Source organism: Centroberyx gerrardi, chromosome 2, assembly GCF_048128805.1.
Source record: "Centroberyx gerrardi isolate f3 chromosome 2, fCenGer3.hap1.cur.20231027, whole genome shotgun sequence".
Taxonomy (NCBI): Eukaryota; Metazoa; Chordata; class Actinopteri; order Beryciformes; family Berycidae; genus Centroberyx; species Centroberyx gerrardi.
The window spans coordinates 24,541,297-24,547,327 of NC_135998.1; positions in this window are offsets into that span (position 1 = coordinate 24,541,297).

A 6,031-nucleotide genomic window follows, 5' to 3' on the forward strand; every position below is an offset into this window, starting at 1 on the left:
TGTGTGACAGCCGGGGTCATTAGTTCTCCTGTGCCACAAAGCAGGGAAGGTTTCATCTCTGTCTGAGCATGCTGTAGCAAAAACACAGTACAGCACACACACACACACACATCCAACAGTTGGTTTGAATTGTCTGGGCGAGCAAGGATTTTCTCCAGCGTTTTGGGTAATTTCTACCATATTTTAGCTGGGGTGCTGGGGCACCCTGCGATTCCTGTGGTGGGGAGCCTTTGGTTAGCTAAACGAGGCCCCTCATTAGCTGCCATGCATCTCAGAGAACACACAGACACGGAACATGCAAGAAGACATTTTTTGAAAATAGATGATATAACTTGGATTCTCCAGATCGCACCCAGTGATACTTTACATTAGAGACAGACATCTTAAAGGGAAAGAGAGTGACTGACTTGCAGATCTTGTGCAACATCTCTGCCTGTGTGGATCGCTCTCTGTGGAAATCTAGAGAGACGGCTTAAAAGGCCACAAAAACCTGAGAGATCACAAAAAAAAAAAATCCTTTCTTCCTCTCTCCTCAGCTCTTATTTCTCTTATTTCTTCCCCTAGCACTTTTCTCCTACATTACAACTAGACCCACAGGAATATTGTTAAGGCGCTGCAGCTCTGACCCTTGCACTCCTCAATATTGGATGCTTATAATTTTGGTGATTTAGGATTTGGAGCTTATTCAACTGTTGCACTCGCTGTAAGCATCAGATAAATGTCATGTAATGTAATTTAGAGAGAAGAGAGAGAGAGAGTGTGGGAAAGAGAGAGGGGGGAAACTGACAGAAAGATAGCTAGATATTACACCACAGCCTCAGTTTATTAGAACTGAAGCAATAAACGCTTATCGGAGTCGTATGTGATTGAGTGTCCTTGGGATGTGTTGTGTCTTGTCCACAGTGTTGAAAGCTTACTGTAACTCATTTGTGTGTGTCTTCCGCACTCCAAAAAACTCACCAGTCCTGTACAGGGGAACACACTTGGGACACACTTGGTAGACAAATGCAGTGAGCCCCCCCTGCTGGTGTGAGTAGGTAAGACAACACAAACACAAAGTGGCATGCAAACCACTCCTGTCTGTTACAAACACATCAAAGTAAAAAATGCTTAGTTGAAGGGATCTGAGAAGAGCTATTTTTATTTAGTTGTAGTTAGTTTTCAGTGTGGGTTTGGTTGTTTTAGATTCGTTTTTGTTTTTCACATTTTTCATTAGCTTTTTTTTTTAGCTGAGTTGTTATTTAGTTTCAATTTTTAGTTGTAGTATTTTTGATAGGGGTGGTATAATGCTAGAAGTTAAGAACAGGTATTTTGTATGTGAAAAGCAGATATAGGAGCGCTACTGGTGGGTTTTGTAGTATAAGAGGGTGTTCTTTGGTCTATGGGCAAAAAACTCTTATAGAAAACTTGAAGAAAAAAACCAAGGCAACTCCTCTTTGAAGTATCAAAAGACTAAATACTTTATTACATCATAGAAGTACTAAAAATACTGTAATACTTCTATGACGTAATAAAGTATTTAGTCTTTTGATACTTCAAAGAGGAGTTGCCTTGGTTTTTTCTTCAAGTTTTCTATCAGAGGTATTTTGTATGTGTTTGCAACAGGTATTGTTTAATACAAACAATAAATAATAATTTCTTTAAAAAAAAAAAATCATTCTCTTTTTTTGCCATGCTCATAAACAAAAAGACAAAAACTAAAAACATTTAATGTATATTTTTATTTAATTCTAGTGACAATTACGCAAACTAGTTTTAGTTCTGTTTTGTTTTTTTCCCCACAAAGTCTAATTTTTATTTTTCATTTTTAACACCTAGATTTACTTTATTGGAATAATGAACCATCTATCTATCTAACTATCTATCTATCTATCTATCCATCTATCTATCTATCTTCCCAGTTGATTCACTCCTCTTAATCTTCTTTCAGCTGATTCTCTCATTCTTGACTTCACAGGAATGTGCTTTGCCTCTGATTTTACTCTATAAGTGTCACCCAGTCAGAGCTGCTGGGTACGGGGGGGGGGCGGGGGGTTAAGGCGAGGGTGAGCTGGGGTGAATAGAGGGGGGAGCCGGGGTCAGGTCGGAGTATCAGTGACGGTCTGTGGTGGCAGCGCTCTCTGTTTATAGTGAGATTAGAGGATGACCTGTCCCCCTGTTTCCCCCGAAAACCCCTGACGCCTCCACAACTGCCCTCTCCCATTCTTCATCCCTGACCACCGCTGACCGCTGACCACTGGAGGAATTACTTTTGTGTGGGAATAACAGAGAGGGAGACAGACATATCAGCTTTCCCTCTTCAAACCACTGATAGCACCCTTTTGATCCAGAATTAAACCAAAACTTTCCAAATGTGTGGCGGTAACGCTTTAACGAATCATATCCAGGTTTGAGTGTTTCTGCGTCTGTCAGTCTTCTCTCCCAGTGTTACCTTTAATACACGTTTGTGATATTAGAGCAGTGGTTCTCAACATGGGGCCCGGGGACCACCAGGGGTCCTTGAGTGGGTTCCAGGGGGGTCTGACTGTTATCTCTCTACCTACAAAACAAATAGTCATGGGATTCTGGACAAAATATTCCCAGATTTGGGTCCAAGAGACAAAATCTCATCAAATGGGGGTCTGTGGCCCTAATGTGGACTAAATAAGGGTCCTTGAAATGAAAAAGGTTGAGAATCACTGTATTAGAGGATCTGTTCTTAGGCCTCAAGGTGTGAAGATCACATCCGGTAACTGTAGAGTTAAACACTTGTAGACAGACACAATATTCTGGTCTGCCAGAGTCATCAAATCATTTTCCAACATCCACAGTGATTCGGCAGTCTTACTCACTGTGCTTTCCCATGCTGATGAGCATTGAGAGGATGCCCAGACTCGTCAGGCCCCGGGGGTCAGAAAGCTCCTCTGTTTGCCAAGGAGCAGGACCTGTTGCATAAGACTACACACACACTGTATTTCAGAAGCAACAGACTAGATATTCTGCGCTTACAGCCGAAGAAACCACAAATACTACTGAGGTGCTGCTGTTTATTAGCTCATTCTTGGTGATTATTGCTGATGCATCATCTTCAAACTAATCTCACGCAATACAAATTCATGATTAACTTTCACCAGGTTAAATTAATTTGGCTCCTGAGCTGTGCAGCAGGTTTATAGTGAATTATCCATTTTTGCACAAGCTAAGTAAGTATAGTTCAATAATCCATGTTAAGTGTCAGACTAGTGAAACATCTTAATGTTATGGTACTGCATAAATAATATGCATAAAGTACCCACATATGCACACACACACACACACACACACACACACACACCCCAAACCAGTTGATTTTTTCATTCTAACAGTCTTTATTGATATTTATTAATAGCAAATTGGGATCCATTTTTGAAAAGCCAAACCAAAGAAGACAAAATGTTGTTTCTTGATACCAATAACCTGAAATAAGGAAGTAAACCAAAGTAAAGTATTTGACAATTTTAAAACAGATGTAATATAACAATAAACAGAAGATTTAATAAATTCACCCAAAGTCAGGTGCGGCATTATAATAAAAAAAGAAACATATATTTATTCAAAAATCTAATTATAATCCCATTCAAAAGTTGACCAATGACCTTCTTGGGAGAAAACAAGAAGAATGAAGAGTATTTATTTTCGAAATCTCATTGCAGTGTTCATGCAGATGCTCACGAATAACACAGGAAATCTCTGCCAAGACTCTCTGGGAGCGGAGGCGAGGAGAGAGCGGCTGTCGGGATGGAACCTCTCCGCTTTCAAGCTTTCTCTGCTCTGTTTTTTTTTCACAGCTTTTGCATTATCAAAGGAAACTCAAATCCCTTCTTTCCCTCTGACTTATCTCTGCCTGCAAGGGGAGCCTGGGCTTCGTCACCGCCGCACCCGTTCCCACCCCCGAGAGCCACCCCGAGGAACTCGAGGAAAGGCCCTGGTCCTGGAACACAGTGAACACCGTTTGACCCCCGCCGCACCAGGAAGGACACAGTGAGGGGCTGGAGGAGAGGAAGGAAAAACACCCGAAACAGCAGAAAATGCCGGTCCTTTGTTTGCCCTTTGTCCTCATGAGACGGTGTGTGTTGGCAGATTTATGCCCGCTGTCCTGGGCCAGAGTTAATGCCAGGGAGGCTGGGAGTCCAGGCGCCATCAAGGGGGATCTGCACCACCTGCCTGATCCTAATTTATCACTGCTCTTGTGTTCACCTGCTGCAGATGAATTGATTTAAAACATGCAACCCGGTCACCTTTCACCAAAAGCTGTTAAACCCCTTAAGTGTTCATTCAACTCATTACAGGCCTTTTACTGTAACATCTTTACAGTATCTTCTATCTAGATTCTACTCAACAAATTGCCTTCAAGTGTTTTTCACAACAGAGCTTTTCCCTCTCCCCTCTCTAGCTCTCTAAACACATGTTGTTATGTCTATGTATTTAAATGCGCAGCTGCAAGACAAGGTTCAAACCTGTTCTCGGTCACAGTGTGTCACCGTCCACATCCCGTCCTCAATGTGTGCTGAAAACCTAACAGTGTCAGGGGCCTACAGAGGCCATAAAAAGGCTAAAATACCACAAGAGACATTTGGTATCTATAAACCGATCTCTCTTAAATTAGAAAAAAACGATCTGCAGAGCAAAAACATGAGATAAAGATAAAATGAAGGGGTACCTGGATAGGGCGGTTTTATTGATACAAAGCAATAAGAGTGCATTACCTCATACTGTCAAAATAACTACAGAAAATTTGACTCAAATGTATAAACAGAACAAGAGTGCAATGGGTCAGTGTATTGAATTAGAGGTTTCAAAGCTACAGCATTCCCCTTTACTTCAAATGGCTTTATAACATCCAGTTCAATGGGGCAGGCCTTTGTCAATATGTCTACTTTCATGATACTATCAGTTAGGCCTTCAAAGAGTCTGACATACATACTGCATGTATATGTATGCTCTCACTCTCTCTTTTGTTTATCTACACATTGAACTTACCCCATGTAATAATCTGAGTGACAGCAATGCATCAACGCTCAATAAAGACACAAAGTTATTCAACCCACCCATTGCAGAGTGGCTTTGGATTTGGTGGATTTGGGTCAGTCTGTCCCAGTGCTGCAGCTGCACACAGAGTCAGGAAGAGACCAACCGCTGTCAGCAGGACTTTGGTCAAGATGCCATCACCAAGACTGATCTTAGACCAGGGTTTATGTGCAATTTTCTCCTTCATCCAAAACCACTCCAAAAGAGGTGTTTTCTCTTTGTTTTCTACTACTGCTTATTTTATTGTGCTGTATCTATTTTACTTTGTAACCCTGTTTATTATAGTCCTCCCCCTTATTATCTTGTATTTTATTTATTGCATTTTATTTTAGTGCTGAATTATTTTTATTCTGTTGTGGGTTTTTTTTATTTATTATTTTGCTTTGTGCTTGTAAAGCACTTTGTAACTGTAAGCTGTGTCTGAGTGACTCTGTCTGGACTCTGCTAGGTGAACAAGTGTCTGGTGCCTCTCAATGGCTATATGAATTTTATAGTGTTATCCAGTAAAGTATGCCTTTTCTCTCTAATCTTGTGATTATTCCTTGGGCTCTGACACCAGACCAGTTAATGAAAGGTGGTGGCAGCGTTATCTCCTCCTACTCAATCCAGTATATTCTCTACCTTAAGTTCTGGGTTTGCTAAACCATCATCTCTTAGTAGGCTGCCCACTGAATCAAATGTGGTAGAATATAATGTAAATTAGATGAATAAAATGTAGATCTGGATGCTAACCAGTAATAATGAATGAAAAAGTTAAACTTAGAAAAATTAAATGTATTCTTTGAATGTCAGGCCCATGTGTCCCACCTGAAACCACTGAACCCTGTTCAAAATGTTCAGGACGCACCACTGCGCTGCTGCCCTCTTCTGGCGGGTTTTCAGTATTATGTTTGAATTAGTTTTTTTTTATTTTTTTTTTTAGAAATTAAATTAAATTAAATTAAAAAGTAGGCTACATTTTCTACATTAACCTTCCCTTTGCTCA